The sequence below is a fragment of the Lissotriton helveticus genome, chromosome 7, assembly GCF_964261635.1.
Source record: "Lissotriton helveticus chromosome 7, aLisHel1.1, whole genome shotgun sequence".
NCBI lineage: Eukaryota > Metazoa > Chordata > Amphibia > Caudata > Salamandridae > Lissotriton > Lissotriton helveticus.
The window spans coordinates 1,427,690,958-1,427,717,341 of NC_136068.1; the positions used below are offsets into that span (position 1 = coordinate 1,427,690,958).

Genomic DNA, 26,384 nt, shown 5'->3' on the forward strand with positions numbered 1-26,384 from the left:
ATCATCATTGGTCAATACCTCCACTCCCTGAGGTGTACAGTATATTGTACAATTCAATTTACACAACAGGTCTCTGCCTAGCAGACACACAGGACTTGAATCGCAAACCACAAACTGGTGCTCATCGCTGTACTTCCCTATTTTCACCTGTACCGGTTCTGTCAATTGGCTGGTTATTCTCCTGTTTGCGACCCCCACCACTTGTATGGTCTCTCCAGACATGGGCAGGTCTGGAACTGCAGCTGATCTGATCGTGGATCTAGTGGCTCCTGTGTCCACCAGAAATGTCGTGGGGCACCCTGCTACTTCTGCTTCGACATAGGGTCCCCTCTGGTCCACCTCCAAGGCTGCCCCGAGGGTGCAGTCTTCTCTTTCCACTCTCTGTCCGGTTAATGGGTCCACATAATAGCACTCTTCTCCTTCTACAAACAGGGGCATCTGTCTATAGGTCTTACCCATAGTCCCTACTCGGGGAGGTTGCGGGAACTGGGCTCGGGGAGGAGCCCCCCCCCCTTTGAGCACCTTTCCCTGGTATGGCGTCACCCCTCTTGTAGGCGCGCTCTGGACCTCTTCCTCCTCTATCTCTTGTTCTCCTATCTCTACATTGTAGGGACACTCGCGTTTCCAATGTCCCACCTCGTTACACTGGTGGCACCTAGTCGTTTTCTTCAAGGCAGCTATGTCTATTCTGGGTCTAAAGGTGGAACTCTCCTCATTGCCCTTGTTCTGACTGTACTGCTTCTTTCCTCCTGTACCTGTTCCTTGCTGCTGTTGCTGCTGTCCCCCCTTCCCTGCTGCCTGCATCTGTACCACCATCAATTTTTCTTTTAGTTTCTTAGCCTTGGAGTCTATCTCATCACAGCAGTACCTGGCATATCTCAGTATTTCGTCTAGGGGTTTATTTTGCCAACAAATCAAGTGTTGCTGAATCATTAAACTAATATCCGGTCTCAGTCCCAGGACGAACTTGGACACAAATTGCCCTATGTCTTTTGGATCCATTACATCCAGGCCGCTATACTGTTTAAACGCCTTCAGCAATCTCTCGTAATATTCGTGGACTGTCTCTTTGGGTTCCTGTCTAGTTCGGTCTATTCTGACCCAATCTATGTCTTGCATTGGCACTTTCTCTTTCAGCCAAGTCATCACTCTCTCGAATTTTGCCATCACAATCTCGGACGGCCCATTAGTCTTAGCATCTCTCTCCGGCTCCGTTGTGGGCCACTCAGCGCTAACCTTGCATGCTGTCCACAGATCTCCTGGTACTACAATGTCAAACAGCGTGTTCAGATCTATCCATAGGACCTTTGAGATTTTTACAAATCTCTCAACTTGCTTGTACCACTCCACTGGGTTTTCCCGCAATTTGGGGAAGGAGGTGGTAAAAGCAGCTAAATCTCCCCTACTCCAAGGGACATGCACATAGTTCCCATTTGCGACTTCGCGCAAAGGGTATGCTCCTATTCCCTGCAGCCTTCCTGGTGTCGTACCAAGCGTGCTTCTCCTGACGGTCCCTTTCTTGGACCACCTCTCTTCCCACTTATCTAGTGCCCTCCATGTCCTTATTCCAGTGATCAGTTCCCTTATGTGCGTTTTCAGCCCGATCGTTCTCCTCTCATCTAGGTCTCGATCTGTGTAATGTAGCCTGTGGTTACCCTGTAATGCTTTGGTTCTTGACAGGTCCACCATATATTTGCCTGCTAGTTCGACTAACTTCTCATGGATTGCTCTCGCCTTTCGAGTGATGTCCTTTGCCATATACAGTATTTCATCCTGCTCATACATTTCCATTCTTTCTAAAGGCAGGGTACCATCTACCATGTCATCCAGGTCTGACCTTAAGCTGGCGACATCGAGTCTCTTGGCTTTTATCTCAGCTCGCAATATGTCTTTCGAAGGGGGCTCACTGGTCTCCCTACCATCCCAACTCCGAGCTCTACGTTTGGGCTCGGGAGAGTTAATGAGTGCTCTCCCTTGCTCCCATCTCTCCAGGTCCCATGCTCGGCCATCCGATCTTGGAAGGTGATGGAACACGGGCCTGTTACCCCCACTCTTGCTCTGCCCACTCTCTCCTTCTTCTCTCTTTTCACCGTACGCCTCTCTGTTATTTTCCCTTTGGTTGCTACTCTCCCTTTGCCTAGTATCGCTCAGTATCCGATACGATCCTTCCTGGTTCCCCATATTCCCTGGGCTGCGCTCGTGTCCGTCATCACAGGGACTATGGTGCGACCTCTCACAACTCCCATTCAGTTCTCTGGTGCCGGGCACACAGTGGGTACACTTAAAGCTGTTTCTGTACTCTTGCGTTCTCCTCTCCCCTTCACTGAGTATTGGGCGCGCCACCCCTCCACTCCCGGGGCCCCCGTTTTCCAGGTCCGTTCTATCTCCACTCCGGGCCCAATGGGTGACTCCCCTACTATCTCTCTCTCTCCAGTCCCACTCCGGGCTGCTCTCCCCAGCCCCGCAGTGAGTCCGAGCTCTGCTGTCCTGACTTTCCCTTCCAGCTTCCGCAGCTATGATGCTCTTGTGAGCCTCCACTGCCTCATCCCACTTCTTCATGTACTCATTTAGCTCTTGAAAGGATTTTCGTCCAGATCCCCTCATATCCACTGGCCATCTAGGGCCCCCAGGATCCCCTCCTGGATCCCCTGCTGTGTGCACCGGGGTGCTCCACTCTCTTGGTATCGGCATCTGACTTGGGAAATTGATCGTATCGTTCCTCCTTGCCGTCTCTGTTCTTTCTCCATCCTTCCGTACCCGTTCTTCCCCTCTTGCTCTCTCTGGGTCATATATCGATATTATAGGACCTATGGTAACAGGTACCTGTAGTGCATCTGGTAATGCGTAGGATGTGGCGCACTCCGTTTCCGGCGCTCTTTGTACCACAAACCTCCCGACTACCTGTTGCACCTGACTAAGCTGGGACAGCTCTTTCTTTGCCTCAGGATCCCACTCTGAACTGGGAAGCGGTCCATGCTCTCCTGCATTGCCCCCCTTTTCTCTTTCACTATGCTCGACCTCTCCCCCTGCTCTATTATACGGGGGTGGCCTGTCTGTCAATAATCTGTTTATCAGGCTGTCCTCTGTTTCGCTCTCATCATCTTCTTCTAGGGGGCTTTTATTTCCGGGCACCTCTAACACTGGGTACAGTTTATTGACTTCCATGTTATGCACTCTCCATCTTTTAGCATCCGCATCCCATCTGGCATCCTGTACTGCCCTTACCGATCGTTTCACCCTTTCTTGTCGTCTGTTCATATTCTTTACATGCGCTGCCCTAATCCATGCATCAAGGGCTTCAAACTGAGTCGGTCTAGGCAAGGGTCTCATTGAGGTCATGACTGATTTTAATCGATGTAACACCTCTAATCTGAACGTCCCGTACTTCGGGAACGTCAGTTCCTCATTTCCTTCCGTAATCTTACTCCACTCTGTTATCCAAAGGATCGTATGCAGCCCAACATTCACTGCCATGTAACGAGCCGGCGTACCCTCCGGCGGGGCTTCTTCCCCTTCATCCGATCCCCGCTTCTCTTTTTTAAACGCCGCTCTCAGCCATTTAAAACACTTCATAATTATACGCACAATATCCAGCCTCGCTACTCTGTTTACTTCCTGATGACAATCCACCAATCCTAGCGCGGCTTTGCTAACTTGGCCTATCGCAGCGCGGTCTTTCTCCGGTCGGCCAATCCCAGCTCAACACTTTCTGACGTCTTTGCTAGCTGGCCTATCACAGCGCGGTCTTTCTCCGGTCGGCCAATCACAGCGCGACACTTCCTGACGTCACTTTTCTCCGCTTCGCAGCAGCACCCCTCCTTTCTCAACTCGTCTCCCGGTCATGCATGCGTCCCATTCATACACCAAAAAATGACTACTTCCGACCAAGCGGTCACTTCCCTCGACTGTACGTCCACAGTCTATATGTAATTGTCAACACAACTGACGAAATGTCTATCGTCTCTCTGATAGGTTGCTTACACACACAGTAACCTCCGACCAGCGTCCGTTACTCACGCACTCACTCTTACGTTCCCCCTATCTCGGTCCTTCGGGTGATCAATGGTACCTCATGACCCCCTTCACACTAGTTGACAATTACTCTGGGTGTCCGATACACCCGAACCACTTAAGCTCTCCTTGAACTTAAGATTTCCACCGGTTGCGCGCGCTCACAACCTGTTCCACAGTCACTCTACAGACATTCAACTCCGCCAGACATTACAACATAGATACAATACAAAAACACCGCAATCTAACACGCATGACCCTTTATACTCACTCTCGACCGATACTGCTGCTTTTTCTGTCTCACGTCATCCGGATCTTCTTCGGCGGGCGATTCTTCCGATCATCGATCTCTAGGGGCCTTGGGGTAAGCTAACCTGGCCTAGGTCACCGTCCTCAAGAAGGCAACCATCCTCTATAGCTACCAACTGGAAGGGCGAGATTTTGATCGATACCTTATCACTATTGATCTAAACCCCGATCTGGTCGACTGAACCTTTGTTGCCTGTCATTGAGGGAAGAAAGTGCATCTCTTACCAAGTTAGTTCACCCAATAAAGGACTCCGCTCCAAAAGATCACAAACAACTTCTAGCTTTCAAAAGTTTATTGTAAGGTTAGGATAAGCTGCAGATACAGGCATCTCAGAATGAGATTCACGAGATACACAGGTCCAACTACATACATGTGCTCTCTGAAAGCCCTCAGACGAGCAACGGAAATTACCAGCACAAGTTCTAAGAATAATAAAGCTATCAGCATTGACGCATATTGAGATCTCTCCTTCATTTAAGTTGGAGGAAAAACACACAGGTTAGGCTGTCCCTACCCTGCTCTAGATGGTATCCCTACTTAACCAAGTCTCAACCTAACAAAAGGTGTCAGCAGTGAATGACCCCCAAGGGAAGTCACTCACTCTTAGTCTCTTGGTGAAAACCTATAGTTCTCCAGTCATGACCCCTCTCTGCCTACCCATCCGCTCTCTAAAGGGTCCTCAGGCATCTGCTCTAACTCCACCCAGGGGTGCTGTCCCTAATACAAAACAGTCAACAACATTTGAGACGCCCCTCGTGAGACGCCCCTCACGTGGTGTAGCTTCTGGCTTTTTCCATGCTGCTTTGTATTGGGCCTCATACGTTGGAGTTGACCTTGCTTCTCAGACTCTTCTCCGGCCCGCTGATACCCCTTAAAACATTCCGGAACCCTCCTCCATGTCTGGGCCGTCTTCTGAACAGACCTCTATTCATATTATTTATAATTGGATCCCCCCTTTTCTCTTGCAGACAGACATCTGCATCCAAGATCCCAACTCTCATAGACTTCCAAAAAGGTTCGCAACATTTCTCGGCCCAGACCAGTACGTGTAAATCAATGTTAAAACATTTCAGGCCTACAGCATTTCTCATAATGATTATAGCATTCAACTTCTTCATTAATTAAAGCATGTTAATACTTTTATTCTATTATTCAGTAAACACATCTATAAATCATGGCCCATTAATGCAATGACCAAAACATTAGTGAAATCCATATCGTGAAAAGAAACACCTTCCCCTTCCCTTCTAGCTCTGGCCCTGAGGCCTACCACATTCTGCGTTTAACCACATGCCATCTTACATTTTAGCAGCTACACGACATGGATTCAGGAATAATCACATCTAATAAAATCATATAGTGTCACACATTTCTGTATTAGTTCCACTTCTTCTTAAATCTCTACATTATCTATACATTCAGAATATAATTGCAGATACTACTAGCACTCATGGCATTTCTCCTCATGATTTGTGCTTACTACGGATAAGTGTGATGCACTCATACATTTAGGTCAGTTTGCGCTCTCTCAGTGTCTTCAGAAACCTGCAGCTACCTTAAATGAGCAAATTGTTCTTCCAGCTGACATTTAGCCTCATGTCTTCACTAACTTAGCATGGGATAACATTGGTAGGCTTGAAGAGACTCTTACTGGAGAGGGTACCATTCAATGAGTCAGTGGAATAGCTGTGCAGCCAAGTTGTTTGAACCACAACCTTAAAGCCACAGCCAAGTTGTTTGAACCACAACCTTTTAAAGCTCCTCTCCCAATCATTGAGAAACGAAAGCAAAGAACAGTGACCACCAGAAATACTGAATTGTTAATGTATGCTTCTGGTGAAGGAGCTGGACCTCAGCCATTGACGACAAGTTCCAAAGTCATGGCGAAATATGTTGCCCAGTTGAAGTTTGCACAAAATAAGAACATAATCTGGGTTGCTCCAAGACAAGATGCGAGTCTCGCACAGATAGTTTCTAGTTGGACAGGATTTAACATCAGTACCAGAGACTTAGTTAGTGTATCATTGGATTCCATTGGCTACTTGCCCTCCATTAATGACCCTGCAACTGAGTTGACCACAGTTTCTGAAATTTTGAAACAGTCAGAGATAATAAGGGAACCACTGTGTTGGAACCGGAGGTCTCTGGTTGGCACAGGTATGCACTTGTGACAAGCAGGTACCCTCAGCTCCACGTCAGGGCAAGGGAACTACTCCTTCAAATAACTCCTGCTCACCCTCTAGGTAGTGTGGCGCGAGCAGACAAGGCTAATCCTCAGGGCGATAGTAAGTTAAGCATTTATGATCACACACAGTAAACCCACCGACCCACCACAAATGGACACCAGTCGTGTAGTTGTATCAAAAATACGTATACTTTATGTAAAAGATAGATTCAAGCAGGATTATCACAAGACCAAGTAACATGTAACGATTCGAGGCCAACAGATGGTACTAGGCAAGCTTTAGTCTTTAAATGTTCGTTGTTCGGCAAGGTACGATGACAGGAAAATAAGAACGTTGCGGACCCTGGATCCGATATGAACTCGGGATGGAGTTCACGTGTACCTTGCTTGTGGAAGTCCGAGGCATTTCAGGCGCGGCTGGTGAGGGCGGACTCCAAACGAGGCCGACGGTTCTCCAGAGGATCTCTCCGGCTCAGGTCCCCCTCAAGGTGCGAGGTGGAGGAGCAGGACTGTGGAGAGTTGCGGCGATCCGGGGTCGATACAGCTCACGGGGCGAGGCGCCGTTCAGGCCTGCAGGGCGCACTACTTCTTAGCACGCCGGGTCGTACTCGTGGATCTGTGAGGAGAGTCACGTTCTATGGCAGACAGGTGCAACACCAGGCTTCCGGTACCACTGTACGGGGAGGCCTTTCTTGAGGTGCGGCACGGGTCTTGGTATGCAGGAGGGCAAAGCGAGACAGTCGGGTACGTTACGACGTACGGACCGTCCGAGGCTATGGAATGCGCTCCGTGCAGATTCCGGCGGGAGAAGATGAGAGGTGCACAACGCGCTCGGTTAGCGGCGAGGTGACAGGAGAGTGGGCGGCCCGGCACTGAAGCGGAGAGCGACTCAGGGATGAGCGGGCTCTCTACGGCGGGGCGACCAGGCTCCGAGCTGTCACGACATGGGAGGGGGCGAAGGCACCCGAGTCACAACTCCGGTGAGGGAATAAGAACTAAGGCCCAACAGCAGACGGGCACAAGCAGATAGAACCCAATGGTCCAGGGGTTCCGTTCAGGGGGCAAGCTCTCGATCAAGCCCTTGGAGATCGTTTCAGTCACAAGTCTACAAAGTCCTTTCTGGTCCTTTCCTCTCCGTTCTCAGCAAGGCACCACTGCAGGCCAGTCTTACAGGTTTCAGACCGGTTTCCGTCCTTCAGCTTCTCTTGGTCCTTCCAGTCAGGCAGAGGTTCGTCGTGGTCAAAACTGGATCTGATTTGTAAGGAGCGGAGCTCCTATATTTATACTGAGATTCTTTTGTCTTTGCAGGCCAGGGGGCCTGAGCCTAGTTCAACCAGGTTCTGGAGTACTCTGTTTACAGGAAGCTGCCGTCTTCTTTCAGAGTGCGGGCAGGGACATCAGACGCTCCGCAGGGGGGTGGAGCCAGCATTGTGGTGGTGGAGCACAACCCTACTCAGAGTCAAGGACTACTCCGCCCACCCATCCTGGTGCAAGCAGCCTATTCACTACCTGGGGGTCCCAACTGTCCCCGGGAATCTCCCAGCCCTGTCACTCACACAAACCCAGACAACAGATACACATCCTGGCAGAGGCGGGCTAAATAATTAGGCGCGCAAAGGCTATCTTTCTAAAAGTAGCATTTGCAAACACAGGATATTAAAATAAACCTTACTAAAGGAAGTATTTTATTATTCTGAGTTCAGGCATACTAAACGCGACCTGTTACCGTGTTCCCTGAGTCTGCCGGGACTATAGCGTGTAATAGTTCCGACAGCTCATCTTGGCCTAAGAGAACCGGTAGCCCTTCCATAGTGAAGAACGAAAAGGGCGGTAATTCACTATGAGGACATGCCACACTCTAGGCTTGTCCTACCTTACGCTTCAATGCACCCTGCCCGTAGGCCTACCATAGGGGCGACTGATATGGAGGTTAGGGAAGGTTCAGGGACTGGCAAGTGTGGGTACTTGCGCAGTCAGCGTGACAGTACAGGACTGTACGCGGGGTCTGCAATGGCGGACCCGAGTCATGTCTTACGAGGCCGCTTCTGTGGGTGGCGCAACCAGCGCTGCAGGCCCACTAGCAGCATTTGTATCTACAAGCCCGGCACTCCTCGTGCACGTTACTGGGGACTGACAGTAAACCAAATAAGCCAATCGTGGAAATCAATTACACATACACTTTACATTGGGAGCACTTGCACTGCGGCACGGATTGGCCGTGGCGCAGTGCCCTGAGCATCGAACACCAGCAAAACATCTGAGGCACATCAGCAAAAAAGTGGAAGGGAGACTCACGCCAAGGTGCCAGGTCTAACACGTGTCCCCTCCAGCTGAAAGGTGGGGAGAACTACCCTTGCCCAGGGAGTTCCTCATCACTAAGGCGGAAAAACCTTGACAGACCGTCGGCATTGGCGTGGTCTATGCCAGGGCGGTGTTCCACCGTAAAGTCCATACTCTGTAGAGAAATGGACCACCTCAACAGTTTCGGGTTCTCACCCCTCATTTGCATCAACCATCTGAGGGGCCTGTGGTCCGTCTGAACTCGGAAGTGAGACCCAAACAAGAAGGGTCTTAGCTTCTTCAGGGCCCAGACCACAGCAAAAGCTTCACGCTCAATCGCACTCCACTTCTGTTCCTGTGGAAGTAACCTCCGACTGATGAAGGCCACAGGGTGATCCCAGCCCTCCTCAGTTGTCTGTGAGAGGACAGCCACAATCCCATGCTCTGAAGCGTCTGTCTGCACTAAGAACTCTTTGGAGAAATCAGGAGCCAGGAGCACGTACGCCTTGCACATGGCCGTCTTCAGGGTGTCAAATGCTACCTGACAGGCGTCAGTCCAGATCACTTTCCGGGGCTGCTTCTTCGAAGTCAGCTCGGTCAAGGGGGCAACGATGGTGCCGTATCCCTTGACGAACCTCCTGTAGTACCCGGTGAGTCAGAGGAAGGCCCTCACCTCCGTTTGGGTCTTGGGGGCTTCCCAAGCCAGGATGGTTTGGATTTTGGGTTGAAGGGGCGCCACCTGGCCGCCACCAACTTGGTGTCCCAAATACACCACTGAACCCTGCCCGATCTGACACTTGCTTGCCTTGATTGTGAGGCCTGCCTTGCGCAGAGCCGCAAACACTTCCCACAGGTGTCGCAAGTGTTCCTCCCACGTACTGCTGAACACTGCGATGTCGTCCAGTTAGGCGGCACTGAACGCGTCCAGTCCAACCAACACCCGGTTGACCAACCTCTGGAAGGTGGCAGGGGCGTTTTTCATCCCGAAGGGCATAACCCGGAATTGGTAGTGCCCATCTAGGGTTGAAAACGCGTACCTCTCCTTGGCCCAGTCAGTTAAGGCGATCTGCCAGTAGCCAGACGTTAAGTCAAACGTACTGAGGTACCGGGCAGCCTCCAACCGATCGATGAGCTCGTCAGCTCTGGGGATGGGGTGCGCGTCAGTCTTCGTGACCGAATTGAGTCCTCGATAGTCCACACAGAACGGTAGTACGGGCGTGGCTCCCGGCGTCGCAGCCTTCGGGACCAAGACCACTGGGCTGGCCCAAGGACTGCTGGAGGACTCAATCACTACAAGAGCAAACATCTTCGAGACTTCCTCTTTGATGCAGGCTCATACCCTGTCAGTCACACGGTAAGCCTTGTGCTTCACCGGCAAGCTGTCTCCCGTGTCCACGTCATGGACGCACCAATCTGTGACACCCGGCACCAGGGAGAACAAATCAGAAAATTGCCCCAGCAGCTGGCGGCAATCACTCTGCTGCTCAGGGGTCAGGGAGGGTGAGAGGTTAACTCCATCCGCTGACCCGTCTCGCTCGGAGGCCACCAAGAGGTCCGGAAGAGGCTCGGTCTCCTCCTCCATTCCGTCATCGGTTGCCAACAGCATGCCCACTACGGACCTCTCCAAGTGGGGCTTAAGGCGGTTAACATGTAGGACCCTCAAAGGGTTCCTGGGAGTTTGCAAGTTCACCAGGTAGGTGACAGGACTCTTGCGCTCCACAACCTCAAATAGACCCGTCCACTTATCCTGAAGTGCACAGGGCTCCACTGGGGCCAAGACCCACACCTTTTGTCCAGGTTGAAGCTCCACCAGAGTGGCATTCTGGTCGTACCACCGCTTCGTCTCTTCCTGGCTGGCTTCCAGGTTTGCCTCAGCAAGTTTTCTGAATCGCCGGGTCGGGTTTTCGGAAGGCCAGCATGTAGCTATATACATTCTGGGGAGGTTTCCTGGGAGGAACCAGACTCAGAGGTCCTCGGACAGGGTGACCGTACAGAAGCTCGAAGGGACTGAACCTGAGCGACTTCTGTGGCACCTCTCGGTACGCAAACAGCAGGCATGGCAAGAGAACGTCCCACTTACGCCTCATCGGTCCTTCTAGGCCCATTATCATGCCTTTTAAGGTTCGATTGAATCTCTCAACCAACCCGTTTCCTTGGGGATGGTAAGGGGTGGGGAACTTGTATGTTACACCACACTCTTGCCAAAGGGACTTCATATATTTCGATATGAAGTTGGTACCTCTGTCAGACACCACCTCTAGAGGGAATCCTACTCGAGAGAAAATTCCCATCAGCGCTCGTCCCACCACGGGGGCCGTCACTGTCCTCAGAGGGATGGCTTCAGGGTCCCGGGTGGCATGGTCCACCAAGACCAGGATGAACCTGTTGCCCATGGCTGTCTTGGGGTCCAGAGGCCCCACAATGTCAATTCCCACTCGTTGGAATGGGGTACTGACGACGGGGAATGGTTGGAGGGGAGCCTTGTTCTTCCCTCCACACTTACCACTGGCTTGGCAAGTCGGGCATGTCCTACAGTGAGCATCTGAGCTCCTGTGCATCTGGGGCCAGTAAAAGTGGGTGACAAGCCTGTCATAGCTCTTGTCCATCCCCAGATGTCCTGCTAACGGAACATCATGAGCCAAACCCAGTAGGAAGGCTCTGAACGTCTGGGCTACCACCAGCACACGGGCTGACCCAGGTTCAGCAGCCTTAGGCTCTGAATACAGGAGATCATTCTCCCAGTAGACCAAGTGTTTCCCGGACTGAACACCATTGGCCTGGTCTGCAGCTTGCTGCCGCACCCCTACGAGAGAAGGGCACTCTCTCTGCTCCTTGCAGAATTCCTCCCTGGAGGGACCCCCTTCCTGCTGCCAATGGGTCAGCTCAGGCAGGTCTCCCAGTTCGGCGATCTGTTCCCCGGTAGGCTCCAGGGCATCCCCCTCGAGGTCTGCTTCCTCCTGGGCCGTGGGAACTTCGGGAGCCGGCTGCCCACGCCCCCTGCGCCTTCTCTCTAAGGCCGGTTCCTGGGCCTCTCACTCAGGCTCCAGGACCTCTTCGACACCCCTACTGGCTGCCATGGACCGCGTGGTCACGCACGCCCAGTCGGGTATACCCACCATCCGCAGATGAGTCATTTTCTCCACCTTTCCCCAAGGGGAGTTCTCCAAATCGTTCCCTAGCAGATAATCTACAGGCATAGAGGTCCTCACAGCGACTTGCAGAGTACCAGAGACCCCCCCCCCACTCAAAGGGAACCTGAGCCATCGGGCATTGGCTCTCAGAATTGTGTGCATTGACAACCCTACAGTAGGTGTGCGGTACTACCTGCTCCTGAGACACCAGGTGCTGCCTCACTGCAGTCACTCTGGCTCCTGTATCTCGAAGAGCCTCCGCCTTCTTACCGTTGATGGTCACTACCTGCGCATATTTTTTAGTGTTACTGGGCAGGTAGTTTTCGGGGACCATCTCACTGTCTCCTAGCGAGACTGGGGTTATCTGAAGGGGATCCCCACCCAGTTGGACGGCTATTTCCTCTCCAAAGTTAACATTAGCTAGTTGCCGGGGTGGAGCACCAGTGGGTGCGGGTTTTGCAAATAAGTGACACTTAGGGTCAGAGGCAACGTGACCCAGGTCGCCACACCTAAAGCAGGTGATGGGCCCTCTCTGAACAGGTTTACCTGTCGTGGCCCCGGTTGATTTCGGGGGTGGAGGAGGCTGAGAACCTTTCCCTTGGTTCCCTTGGGGATTACTTTGGGGGCCTTTTTGGAACCCTTTCTGTTTTCCCCTGTCCTCCCCACTCTTCTGCTGGGGACCCTGCCCACCTTTGGCTGAGTCTCCCACTGGACCTTTGTGGACCCTGGTGCTGAGCCAGCGGTCCGCTTCCTCGGCAAGCTTCCTCGGGTTGGACAGCTTGCTATCGATCAGGTGCTGGCGTAACTCAGGAAAACAATTATCCGACAAGTGCTCCCATGCCATCAAATCAAGCAGCCCTTGAAAATCAGTTACTTTACTGCCCTTCACCCAACCATCCAGCGCTCTGCAGAAAAAGGTCACATACTCCACATAGGTACCCCCTTGAATCTTCACACACTTCCTAAACCGCTGTCGGTACATTTCAGGAGTTAACCCAAATCGATTCATCAGGGCATCTTTCATGTGCGGGTAGGAGTTGGACTCTTCAGAAGGAAGATCTAGCAGGGTATCCCGCCCCTCGGTCAGGAACCGTCCCCACAACCCTGCTCCCCAGTCTTTCTCAGGGACCCGGTGGGAGGACATGGCTACCTCGTAGGCCCGGAACCACTGCCCTATGTCATCCCCCTTAAAATACTCCTTCACCACATCCTTCGGTACGTAGACCCTTGACTCTACCTGGGCTGGCGTTGTGCTGCCACCAGGAGCTGCATCCAAGCTCTTTGCTTTCAGCTCCAGTTCTTTTAGTCGTATCTCATGCTCCAGCTGGAGCCGTTTTTCTTCCATTGCCATCTGTCCTTTCAATCAGGCCATCTCCACTTCATGCACTCTGGTTGCGGCCCTGTCCGCCAGCTCTTCTGATGACAGGCCTCCCGGCACTTCGATAAGGCTCTCGGGTGGATCCACTACCATCTGATTTTCGGGCTCTCTCGACTCCTTCCAAGCTGTTAGTGCCTTGATGCGCTGGGCTCTGGTTTTGCAGCCCGCTTGGGAGACTCGGAACTTTTCACACAGGGCTTTCAGTTGATAAATCTTCATCTGCCCAAGCCCTTCCCAGTCAACTTCGTCGATTCCAGAGATAACAGAGAGTGCTCTCACGGGGAGTGAACCAGGCATGATTTTAGAGATTGGAGATCTCTCGGCAAGGACGTAATCTGGGGCTCGTTACTTGGTCTGCTCTCACTACGTGGTGATCAGTAATTCACTGTATATAAATCATAAATGCAAATCCGAAATCCCACCGATGCCACCAATGTTGGAACCGGAGGTCTCTGGTTGGCACAGGTATGCACTTGTGACAAGCAGGGACCCTCAGCTCCACGTCAGGGCAAGGGAACTACTCCTTCGAATAACCCCTGCTCACCCTCTAGGTAGTGTGGCGCGAGCAGACAAGGCTAATCCTCAGGGTGATAGTAAGTTAAGCATTTATGATCACACACAGTAAACCCACCGACCCACCACAAATGGACACCAGTCGTGTAGTTGTATCAAAAATACGTATACTTTATGTAAAAGATAGATTCAAGCAGGATTATCACAAGACCATGTAACATGTAACTATTCGAGGCCAACAGATGGTACTAGGCAAGCTTTAGTCTTTAAATGTTCGTTGTTCGGCAAGGTACGATGACAGGGAAATAAGAACGTTGCGGACCCTGGATCCGATATGAACTCGGGACGGAGTTCACATGTACCTTGCTTGTGGAAGTCTGAGGAGTTTCAGGCGCGGCTGGTGAGGGCGGACTCCGAACGAGGCCGACGGTTCTCCAGAGGATCTCTCCGGCTCAGGTCCCCCTCGAGGTGCGAGGTGGAGGAGAAGGACTGTGGAGAGTTGCGGCGATCCGGGTCAATACAGCTCACGGGGCGAGGCGCCGTTCAGGCCTGCGGGGCGTACTACTTCTTAGCACGCCGGGTCGTACTCGTGGATCTGTGAGGGGCGTCACGTTCTACGGCAGACAGGTGCAACACCAGGCTTCCGGTACCACTGTACGGGGAGGCCTTTCTTGAGGTGCGGCACGGGTCTTGGTATGCAGGAGGGCAAAGTGAGACAGTCGGGTACGTTACGACGTACGGACCGTCCGAGGCTATGGAATGCGCTCAATGCAGATTCCGGCGGGAGAAGATGAGAGGTGCACAACGCGCTCGGTTAGCGGCGAGGTGACAGGAGAGCGGGCGGCCCGGCACTGAAGCGGAGAGCGACTCAGGGATGAGCGGGCTCTCTACGGCGGGGCGACCAGGCTCCGAGCTGTCACGACCTGGGAGGGGGCGAAGGCACCCGAGTCACAACTCCGGCGAGGGAATAAGAACTAAGGCCCAACAGCAGACGGGCACAAGCAGATAGAACCCAATGGTCCTGGGGTTCAGTTCAGGGGGCAAGCTCTCGATCAAGCCCTTGGAGATCGTTTCAGTCACAAGTCTACAAAGTCCTTTCTGGTCCTTTCCTCTCCGTTCTCAGAAAGGCACCACTGCAGGCCAGTCTTATAGGATTCAGACCGGTTTCCATCCTTCAGCTTCTCTTGGTCCTTCTAGTCAGGCAGAGGTTCGTCGTGGTCAAAACTGGATCTGATTTGTAAGGAGCGGAGCTCCTATATTTATACTGAGATTCTTTTGTCTTTGCAGGCCAAGGGGCCTGAGCCTAGTTCAACCCGGTTCTGGAGTACTCTGTTTACAGGAAGCTGCCGTCTTCTTTCAGAGTGCGGGCAGGGACATCAGACGTTCCGCAGGGGGGTGGAGCCAGCATTGTGGTGGTGGAGCACAACCCTACTCAGAGTCAAGGACTACTCTGCCCACCCATCCTGGTGCAAGCACCCTATTCACTACCTGGGGGTCCCACTGTCCCCGGGAATCTCCCAGCCCTGTCACTCACACAAACCCAGACAACAGATACACATCCTGGCAGAGGCGGGCTAAATAGTTAGGCGCCCAAAGGCTATCTTTCTAAAAGTAGCATTTGCAAACACAGGATATTAAAATAAACCTTACTAAAGGAAGTATTTTATTATTCTGAGTTCAGGCATACTAAACTCGACCTGCTACCGTGTTCCCTGAGTCTGCCAGGACTATAGCGTGTAATAGTTCCGACAGCTCATCTTGGCCTAAGAGAACCGGTACCATAGTGAAGAACGAAAAGGGCGGTAATTCACTATGAGGACATGCCACACTCTAGGCTTGTCCTACCTTACGCTTCAATGCACCATGCCCGTAGGCCTACCATAGGGGCGACTGATATGGAGGTTAGGGAAGGTTCAGGGACTGGCAAGTGTGGGCACTTGCGCAGTCAGCGTGACAGTACGGGACTGTACGCGGGGTCTGCAATGGCGGACCCGAGTCATGTCTTATGAGGCCGCTTCTGTGGGTGGCGCAACCAGCGCTGCAGGCCCACTAGCAGCATTTGTATCTACAAGCCCCGGCACTCCTCGTGCACGTTACTGGGGACTGACAGTAAACCAATTAAGCCAATCGTGGAAATCAATTACACATACACTTTACATTGGGAGCACTTGCACTGCGGCACGGATTGGCCGTGGCGCAGTGCCCTGAGCATCGAACACCAGCAAAACATCTGAGGCACATCAGCAAAAAAGTGGAAGGGAGACTCACGCCAAGGTGCCAGGTCTAACACACTGTATTTGCACACAATTGTTGTGGTCATGGATCAATCTCTTTATGCAAAAGCAACTGAGATAGTGTGGAAGCATAAAGCAACATACTCATGACATACAATGCCTATGTAAGCTGTAACAACTATTATTATTTGAAATTGTAAGTGAAAATTATGTATTTAATCTATATCAATATATGAGGAATGCAATGAAGTTGTATTGTTATTATTTTAAGGACTATATTGTTATCATTACAAATAATACTCATCATTATTTTTAAATAATATTGAATGTAACCAATCTGGTGGGATTAGATTTCTTTTTTCACATATTATGATGAATTTGTATGCTATTTATCAAAAATATGAAACCATTATTTTCTGGGCCATAGTTGCTAATGCAATAATACCAGACAAAAGTAAAAAAGTGATGACTTGCTATCACATATTTACCATCTCTAGGCACACATAGCTTGCAAAAACATCATGTTAGAAACCATCCCCCAACTGTGTGTCTCTGGAGGACACTCTATGTATCAGAGCCTTAAAGAAAACTACAGTTCCCATGAACCAGCTGAACTTACAGGCTGTTTGGAAACAGGGATGGTAATTGAGTGTTTATCTGCAATAAGTCTGCTTGAGATTTATAGCTTCCTTGTCAGGCAATCAACATACTTTTTTTGCAATAAGAACTGTTGCAAACCTTCGAGATTGATTGGTTTCCTCTGAAAGTGCCCTTGGAAACTGAAGCTGACAAGAGGTACATATACTAAGGATCCAATTCATGTTTGGAACCAGACTACAACAGCTTGATGTACTTATTCTGGGTTACCTTAGATAAGTATAAAACTATATTTTTGTTGCATTTTACAATATCCTGTGTAACAGAAGAGGCTCGTCTTCAGAAGGCTGATACATTCTTCAGAGTGTTTATATTCTATTTACAATAGTGGTGTACTCAGTGAGCGATATCATTCTGATTAATGTTTGTTTCACTACAGTTTTATGAAAAGGCACCCTTGATTTTACTTCAGCACCAGTGTGTACTACTCACAAAAACAAAATGTAGTTACCTTGTTTGAGAATTGAGTGAGATTATGTCATAGGCATAGGCCAGCAGCCTCATCGCACCCCACTTGTGCAGCATCATCAACCTCTCCTTCAAAACTGCCACCTTCCCCGAGAGCTGGAAGCACGCAGAGATTAACGCCCTCCTGAAGAAACCCAAGGCGGACCCGAGCGACCTCAGGAACTTCCGGCCCTTCTCCCTGCTTCCGTTCCCAGCGAAAGTCATCGAAAAGACCATCAACAACCAACTCACCCGCTACCTAGAAGACAACAACATCTTGGACCCATCCCAGTCTGGCTTCCGCAGCATCCACAGCACTGAAACTGCCCTCATCGCCGCCACAGACGACATCAGAATGCTCCTCGACAACGGCGAAACAGCAGCCCTCATCCTCCCGGACCTCTCCGCCGCCTTCGACACCGTCTGCCACCACACCCTCCGCGCTCGCCTCTTCGACGCAGGCATCCGAGATAAGGCCCTGGACTGGACCACCTCCTTCCTCACCGACAGAACCCAGAGAGTCCTCCTCCCACCGTTCCAATCCGGAACCACCAAGACCATCTGCGGCGTCCCTCAGGGGTCCTCCCTTAGCCCGACGCTATTCAACATCTACATGGCTCCCCTCGCACGCATTGTAGTATGTTTATCTAGGGACCTGTATCGATACTCATATTTCTGACCCTTGCCCAGTTATAAATCACTAATATCCATACAACGGCACAGAAACCCGTTTCATAAATTAGTCATAGCGCATGCTGTCACATTAAGCAAGCACTATTCCTCCAGCCCCCTAGAAGGCACACCGAGTTCTTAAACAAAACCAAGCCTCGAGCAACCTGGGAAATCCCCGCCTGCCATGTTTTGATTTAGTCCAAGAACTCCTGTAAAGCACTGCAAGAACGCTCAGTTCTTAGTGACATCCTTATTGACGTCTTATGTCCATCCTTACGTCAAACCCAGCACCTCTCAGGTATAAATATACCAACGCTGCCCTAAGCAGAGACACGGTGGTGATGACCCTGGAGCAGCGACTACTTGCCGGAGAGCCCAGCTGATGCGAGAGCCCACGGACGCTGCCCCTCCCCTTTTGACGTGCTGAGGAAGACGCCGTCTTTTCTCTTGCCGAGAAATCCAGCCTCCAGCGTTTCCAGCCCACCTTCGCGGGTGACTGGGATACCGAGTCCTGAGAAAGAGATACCAGCCCTCCTGCCTTCTAAATCCCAGGTACTGAACTGACTAAACCCTTATAGAGAATTCTTGAGTCAGATTCTTGGCAAAACAAACTTAACTTAAACTGCTACTTACTTACTCCTTCCCACGTATTAGGCTTAGGTCAGGTACACCGGGGTAGGCGTAGTTAGAAGCACCAGTTGAGTACGATTAGTCAATGTATATATGTATGTATATCTTTTATCCATTTTAAAGTATCATATGGCTAAGAAACCATATCAATGCTTTTACAGTATTATTTTATAATCCTGCTTTTACTGTATGCACTTTACTTAACTATAAGTATTACAATTGTAGCGATTCATTTCTCTTGTATGAGAAAAGAGACTGATCAATAAATAACACCTTTTATTGAAAACGCCCGTCTCTTCTTTTCTCTACAATCTGGTGAAACTAAGTATGCACGTATTGACTGAGTAAAATAGCTGTCTTTTGTTTTCACACAACTCTAGAGATATACTCTTGATCAGGGAGAGCAAAGTTGTCATGTTCTATGGTTGTCAGAAACTAAATCCCTTCTTGTCTATCCAGGGAGGTTAAACTCCTCCTCGCTTATTCGAGAAAGTTTCTAGTGAACTCTGAGCTAGCTGGCACACAAAACTTAAGTCTAATATCGACAGTAGAAGACCTATTTAACCTCTGTCCTACGTCTATACTATTGAAGATATTATTCCAATGCGCAGAGCCTATTGGGAATATAGGAACTACACGACATGGCGCCCAACGGTTTGGAAAGGCGATAAATCTAACGCAAGACATTAGAGTAACTCAGTCGTGCTCTTTCACACAGACCCTTTCTCCCGTAAATACTCCAAAGACGTCTGGAGTGGGTAAAAGGTTAAAATCCCCCAAACTTAGTAGGAGGAGGCTCCTATGTATGGTTCTTGGTTTATTCAACGTTGAAGGATACAGTGTTCCAAAATATTGTGCACCTAATCTTTGTTTCCTTGAAACTTGATCTGCAACAAAAAACCTTCCTGTCAGTAAAATGTCAGACAGCGAAGGAGAAACGGAGGCAGCTAGAATAGCAGCTCAACTCCTAGCGGATGACACAAGTCTCCTACAGCAAGACCCGGGTGCAATACTCATCCCGGTCAACATAAGAAAAACTATAACACTCAAACTTATAGAAAATGGACTAACACCAAGAGGTGGTACAGTCATATTCGTAATTGAGGCACATGAATATCGGCAGACAGAGGTATTCTATTCATGGATAAACTTTCCAGCAGCAAACGCTGTAACAAAGGAGTTCCACTATTACAAAATAGAGGAACCTCTGGATATCTACACCCCTTTCGAGGAGGTGGAAATACCATTAAAATACCAAGAGCACCTGCTCTGGTTTAAAGGCACCCTAAAACATAATGATCACATCACCAGGCTCGGTCCACTAGGTAGACCAGGAGCAACGTGGCCGGTTCTAGCCGGTTACACACCACATCCAGACATTGAGAAAATGTCTATACCAGAACTTCTAGTCCAACTAAAAGTTCTAATTAAAATACACAGACAATTAGTCCAATATGTAATGCGGACTTCAACAGTCCAACCAGCTATTAAAATTCCACAACTGACCCCTCATCAGGGGAGCACAAATAAAATCACACCACAGAACATACAGTCATGTCTGGGTAAAGTACCCGCAAAACAGGAACAAATTCCATTCTGGTTAGCACAAAAAATCACTCAAATAGAGGCGGTATTTCCGGATACTACCCCTACTGAGTAACACAGAATTCAGACTATCTGTCTTCCAATGGGGATCGCACCACATGTGGAGGACTGTGACACTTGGGGCACAGTCTTTGCTTCCATTTACACAAAAACACATGGTGTTCCGTCCATGGCGGTAATACCAGACATTCTAAGACAGATTCAAAATGAATACGGTCCAGAACCTGCTTTAACTCTGGGTATGAAATTACTGAAAGACTTCAAGCAGGTCTCGGCTACATTACTAGCCAACATAAAAAGGGAAGCAGCATCTGTAGCGATCCGCCAGAAGTTGAAAGAAACAGATATAGCAGAACACCCATTTGAACTTGCCAGAATCATAGAAAAATCCTATGAAGAACTAGGAAGAGATAGTTTGGGTGGGAAACCAGTGAAACCCCAACTAACTGAAAATCCTGAAAAGGTATTTATTAAAAACAATCTAACCGCTCCAAAAATGAGCTGAGATGGAAATAAACAATCCACTCCCAAAGAAAAAAGATTCCAGTCCAGAGGAAGGTCTCCTCGGCGGAGAGAGAGATCTCCGGACCAAGGACACAAGTCTCCCCAAAGGGAGCCCTCTGAGAAAAAATACAACCTTAGAAATAGGGATAATTTGAAGAAACCTGATAGATATCAAGATATTGATACACGTCCATCTCGATCTTTTCAGACTTCCTCGCAGAAATCGGAAAGAAGAGGACGGTCAGAACAAAGGGAAGAGCACTTCAAGTCCAAAGACAAGGAACCTGCTCGTCAAAGTAAAATATTACAATTTCCAAAGAAGAAGGAAGCAAGTATTAAAATAGTTAAACATGCCCAGGATCCTGAGGACACAGCTGAAAAACGGAGATTGGGCTCAGACAATGCTAGACAGCGCAGCAGAAGTGAGCATAGCTCGCAAGATCCTGATGAATCATCTGGAGACAGTGGACACAAATGAATACATTCAAGTGGAAACTGCAGACACCAGAGTTAGCAAACCTCATAAAATATAAGAAATAACATTACGTATAGAGGGAGATAAGACTAGGAAAATAAGGGGTCTATTTTGGGATAAACTCTCCAAAGGCTATGACATCCTTTTAGCTGAAAAAGACTGGCCACCAGAGTTTGTCAGGGAGTGCCCTCATGGCGAAGAAATGATTATGCCTGCCTTCTCAAATCAAATTCCAATACATAAAAAATATACACTTGCAAGAAAGTGGGCAGTAGCACAAGCCCCTGCATTATATAAAAATCATGTAGGATGGGATGAGGACTCACCTCCTCACAAAATCCAGTTAAAATATCAACCAACTGCACAAAGGCAGTACCCAATTAAGCAAGAAGCTAAAAAACAGGTCGGGGAGATCTTAGATCAACTTGAATACCAGGGGGTGATTAAATCATGCACCTCACAAATGAACAATCCTTTGTTTCCTGTCTCCAAGCCAGATGATTCATATCGTCTAGTTTTGGACTACAGACACCTTAACTCATGTTGCAAAACCTTTGCAGTACAAAACTCACACAGTGCAGCACTAATGAATAGCATAGTGCGCAAAAAATACAAAACAACATTAGACATCTCTAATGGATTCTTTTGTCAAAATATAGCACCTGAAAGCAGATATTTGACCGCTTTCTCAATAAATGGCTCGCAGAAAAATTCCTGTCGTTTGCCACAGGGGTTCAAGAACAGCCCAGGATTATTCTCAGCGAGAGTAACAGAGTTACTACAAATGTATGATGATGAGGCATTATCTTATGTCGATGACATCTATCTAACAGATGATGACTTGGATACTCACTTGAAAAGAGTGAACACCATAATACTTGGGTTCGCAGCAGAGGGTTACAAATTCAACTTCAAAAAGTCAAGAATTGCCCATCTAACTGTCCTGTTTTTAGGATATGAATTATCAAGTGAAGGCAAAAGCCTGGCTGACAATTTCTTAGAGAAATGCGCTGTAATCCAAGCACCAAGAACGCTGAAAAACTTACAATCAATTCTAGGTTTCCTGAATTTCGGAAGAACTTACATTCTAAATTATGCAGAGAGGGTTAAACCTCTCTATGACCTAATAAAACCAGATTTTAAAACAATCAATTGGACTCAAAAACACACAGAGATTTTGAGATCATTGCAAACAGACATGTTAGCTAAAACAAATTGCAAACACGCGATAACACACGCAACCTTGTAATCCGAGTCATCCCAGGAAGATGCGGATTCACATACCTGACCTCTAATGAGGGAGAAAAGGTACCAATAGCATGCAAATCACATTTGTACACAGAAGCTGAAAAAACATTCAGCTTTAAGGAAAACATTGTTCATGCGGTTCAAACAGCTATAGCAAGAGAAAGAGACCAAGCTGACGGCAGACGGATTACAGTCAGAACAGCAGAATCAGCCTTTGAGGCATTAACAAGCCCATGTAATTTACCTACTATGGCATTAAATCCAAAATGGATACAATGGGAAAATTCTCTTGCTCGGACAAAGTGAAATACTATTTTGACCCGGAAATGAAAAAATTAAAAAATCTAGAATATGAAAGAGAATACCCTCTGCCAATCGACATTCTGCCCATACGACAATACGCCTGTGTAATATATACAGACGGACATGCTCAACCCTCAGTTTGGGGAAAGCAAGCCTACAACGCCACATGCGAGATTGTAAAAGAAGTGTGGCGCGGAGGTAAATTGAAACCTCTGTTTACAAAAACACACTCAGTGGAAAATAATTCAGAACAACAAACTGAAATAATAGCGTTAAAAATGGCGCTGGATAATGCCGATCGTGAATTCCCGACAGTAATAGTGTGCGATTCGTATTACTGCGTCAAATCATACAGTAACGACTTGCAGAAATGGGTTCAAAACGGTTACAAAGATGACACAGGTGCCACAATAAAGCAAAAATCGCTTTGGGAACAAGTAGTTCTTTTACAGAAAGAACTACCAAAGACTCACGTGATACACTCACTGAGTCATCAGCGTGATGGCGTTCACGTTGCAGGGAATTCATTGGCTAAGACAGCCACAGCGGAAGCAACTAAATCGGCTTCCGTAGCTACAAAAAAGCGTTCGGAAAAATACATTGACTGGGAAACAATGCTGGCGGTGAAAACGTCATCAAAAGGCGACTGCTCAGCGCTACCCATCACATATCCACTCAATTATACATACATAATCGCTGCAAACTCCGTTCCTTTTGCTCAAATCCCTGGAGTGGGGGATAGAGTATTTCCAAACACGAACAGGAGAGTCTTGTTAATAGCAGACGCACATATGGGTGAGGGTCTTAGACACCTCAAGCTTAAAGATTCTCTAGAAGAATTACAATCAATTTACTGGTGGCCAGGAATGAGCCTGCAAAATCACAGTTTTGCAAAAAACTGCCCAGACTGCAACAGAGATCGCAGTGGCGACCGAGACGGTGTATTGCCATGGCGTTTCGCTCAAAATTGGACCTAAGTAATACAATTTAAAAATACCCAGTGTAAATAAATGCGTCATATTAACATATAGAGACTATATTCACTTAAAATGTAGACCCCAACTCTCGGCTGACGTCTAAACTGTTATAACAAGATTTGCGAGTCTAAAATGGCAAATACGCAAGGGGCATGCTACATTCTGACCATTGTCCTACCTTTAGCTCTCGAGCTTATGGGGGGGCATGGCCAGCATGGGCATTGCATTGCGGTACTCTTATCACTTCCTTCCTGAGGGAAATGGGATGGTGTAAAGAAAAAACCAAGGCATAGAGCAATCTATAATGGCAAAGGTATTAGGTTCGGGAGCTGGGTGGGTCAAACATTTAATAAGTGTCCAACGTAGTCTTAACAATCTGGCAAGAAATTCTCTGAGAGGTCTCAGTCCGTACGAACTATTGTTTGGGACTAGAATGTTGATCCAGGACCTCGATAGTCAAACTTCAGTGGTTAAAGAAAAATGCTTTGATATCAAAGATCGTTTGGCTATTTTACAGGACTTAAATGAAACAAGAAAAGACCTGAGCAACATAAAGTTGAAACATCAGCCAACAGCCACTGAAGAGAAACCACCTGTCCCAGCAAGGCCTGTCTGGATTCCAAAAATCGGGGATCTGGTCAGAGAAAAGATCGCGGTAAAGAAGGAATTTGGGCCTTCTTACAGAAAAGCAGTACCTGTCTTGGCTATCAACGGAACAAGATCAGTTGTATTACCGCCCCTTGCTGGTAAAAAGGAGAACCGAGTTGTATCCATCGACCTGGTTAAACCACAATCATGTGGCCGATAACAAGTAGTAGGCCAAGTGGACTCCCAAGAAGTAGCAGAACACCAAAGTTTGCTACAAACATAGAGGTTCAAACTGAGAGACTAATCACATTTGAAAAACCTACAGTAAATCAACAAGGACTATGCAACAAAGCCATGGAACTTAAACCTCTTGAAACCCAAATCCAAATCTTACATCAAGAAACACCAGTCTACAATGATGTAACCACAGACTACTACTAATAACACTATGAAAAGGGGGTCAAAGGGGAATATTTACCGACCTAGTACCCCATACCCCTATTTGACATCACAAACTACAAAAGGGGGATACTGGGTCCTGAGTGTGTGTTAACACAAAAAAACTAAGGTGAAAGAGACCACATACTATACATACTGAGTCATATCTGGCTGAGAAATACCCATCAGACCACCCTTATTGGCGGAGTATCGTCATGTGGGAGTTGGTACATGATCCTAGTACCGCCCTAACCATTGAACGACGGTGCGGGTCTGGATCTGTAAAGAGACTCTTGCCAAGATAATGCTCAAAAGGGTGGAAAGAGATGAAGATGAGGTGCAGTGCTCAAAGTGAAAAGTGAAACTAAAATTGACTACTCAAACAAAAAATATGTTTAATCAGGATTGTTTAAGTGTCAAAATTAAAACCACGCCCTGTAGTGGAAATTAATAACTACAAAGTGGCGCTGTGCAGGACGGTCAACATGTTTCAGCCAGTTGGAAAAACTATCCGGCTTTCTTCAGGACCCAATGATATAACAGCTACTGCAAATATACAAAGTGTAGTGAAAAAGAAGAAAATTTGATACTTTACAAAAACAGCAGTCTCCCTGGACCTTGGAGCCCCAATGTATCCTGGAGAACTAGCTTTCCTTTCCCAGCTTTATGTGGGAGAAGACCTCACCTCACCCGGCAACCTGCTCGGGAAATTGAGGCCCCGCTCTGTCCGTCGGTACCTCTCGCAATCATCCGAGGGGAAGTGGAGGTCCTAAGCTGGGAAAGGAAAGCTAGTTCTCCAGGATACATTGGGGCTCCAAGGTCCAGGGAGACTGCTGTTTTTGTAAAGTATCAAATTTTCTTCTTTTTCACTACACTTTGTATATTTGCAGTAGCTGTTATATCATTGGGTCCTGAAGAAAGCCGGATAATTTTTCCAACTGGCTGAAACATGTTGACCGTCCTGCACAGCGCCACTCTGTAGTTATTAATTTCCACTACAGGGCGTGGTTTTAATTTTGACACTTAAACAATCCTGATTAAACATATTTTTTGTTTGAGTAGTCAATTTTAGTTTCACTTTTCACTTTGAGCACTGCACCTCATCTTCATCTCTTTCCACCCTTTTGAGCATTATCTTGGCAAGAGTCTCTTTACAAATCCAGACCTGCACCGTCGTTCGATGGTTAGGGCGGTACTAGGATCATGTACCAACTCCCACATGACGATACTCCGCCAATAAGGGTGGACGGATGGGTATTTCTCAGCCAGATATGACTCAGTATGTATAGTATGTGGTCTCTTTCACCTTAGTTTTTTTGTGTTGACACACACTCAGGACCCAGTATCCCCCTTTTGTAGTTTGTAACCACAGACTATGCTAATGAAACAAAGAGAATTCCAAAAACAAAAAGGAATCCAGAAGCAATTGAAACAATTGACAGAACAGCATCAGGCTACTTCATCAACTTTGATGATTTTTCTGAGGATCCGAGTGAACCTGAGGAACAGCCGACAACATCAAAGACTTTTAAAGACAAAGCAAAAGAACTCTTTCATCAACTAAAAGAAACCTATCTGATTTCTCCATGGATTGAATTTTGGGTGGCACTAGGTGTATTTGTCCTCATACTTTGGCTCATCATGGTACTATGCTTGGGACATTTCATTGAGGGAAAATATGTTACAATGGACACAGCAAGTCAGAAAATCAACTTGGTCCTAAAACCACACAAGTCTTCACACATTGAGAAAAGAGAACTTTCTTCAGTAAACTTCACAGCCAATCCTAAACCCGGTG

General features: G+C 48.2%; 1 protein-coding gene across 4 annotated transcripts in view; it reads right to left on the reverse strand.

The window, feature by feature from the left end:
* Positions 1–26,384, reverse strand: part of MYH16 (myosin heavy chain 16) — a 1,068,458-nt gene that overhangs the window by 370,147 nt on the left and 671,927 nt on the right. The window lies entirely within an intron of this gene.